The following is a 1,269-nucleotide window of genomic DNA, read 5'->3' as shown; positions in this document are numbered from 1 at the left end:
TATACCACTGTCTTCTGACCTTTGCTGTAGAGCTTAGATAGAGTTATTACCTTAGCACCAGGTCCGGATCTACGAAGTTCCGATTCCTCCAGGTGGGTGTTGCTTGGATCTGGCTGCTGTGCTCCACTTCTTTCTGCTGCAGGCATTAGAGTTGAACCCTTTGTATCACTCTGGCAAGATGTTCTGCTCCTGAATCACCTGGGTGGGTCTTGCCTCTAGCCTCTTTGCAGGGAGTTCTGCTGAAGGGTTTCATACTGGGCCTGCAGCTTGGGTGGAGTGAAGATCCCGCGGCCCAGTCATCTCACTCACTCAGCCAAGTTTCAATCCCCAGTGTGCTGTGCTGGCCCCACCCCTGGGGCACTAAGAAGGCAATTGAAACCAGGCATGCTGGCACTCACCTATAATCCCAGCACTTGGGAGGCTGAAAACAGGAGAATCACTGATTCCAATCTACATAATGAGACCCTGTAGACCCTATCCTAAATACAGAAAGAGAGAGAGAGAGAGAGAGAGAGAGAGAGAGAGAGAGAGAGAGAGAGAGAGAGAACTCTGCACTCTGGGATGAACACATGCATCACCTGCTCTTACCTTCTGGGTAATATCCAGTCATCACAGAGTGAGACAATCTCACTGCTGTGCTTTAAGATCTCATCCACCACCTCATCGCCTCCAATGTTTCCCCATTTGCCTTTCTCTAGCCCTTCTGGTTTCCCTGCTATTCTTTCAATGTGCTGAGCACAAACCCACCAGCCTTTCAACTCAGTTTTTCTGTCTGCTTGGAACATTCATTTTTTGATAACTATTTACACCTTTTCATTGAATGTCTCAGTGTATTGGGCCTGTGGAGCAAATTGTTTTGCATTGATGGCAGGTTTCATAATAGCATCAGGAAGCTGTATCAGGAGAGCGCTGGCCAAAATAGCTTTGTCCAAGGTGACCACAGCGTATCCAGCCTGTCAGGATCCATTCCTAACACAGCTACTTCCATCTGTAAACAGGGTGCATTCAGCATCTGTGACTGGTAACTTATAGTGGTCCACAGTTATTTTGGGGGATCCAGTACAACATGTGGCACCTTGATAATTAGCTCTTGGCCTAAGGTGAGCTTGCCAGCTTTCTTGATCAGAATGACAGTGGCTGGTGGAGCACAGATACAAAGCGGGGAGGGCAGCCCTTAGTGACTAGATCCAAGTATTTACACAGGTAGACCACTGGCTGCTCACAGGAGATGACAGTATGAGTAAGTATCATTTCTTTGTGAACTCAAGG

Source organism: Octodon degus, unplaced genomic scaffold (assembly GCF_000260255.1).
Source record: "Octodon degus isolate 3935 unplaced genomic scaffold, OctDeg1.0 scaffold00098, whole genome shotgun sequence".
Taxonomy (NCBI): Eukaryota; Metazoa; Chordata; class Mammalia; order Rodentia; family Octodontidae; genus Octodon; species Octodon degus.
The sequence above is the reverse complement of the archived record's forward strand: the minus strand, read 5'-3'. Positions refer to the sequence as shown.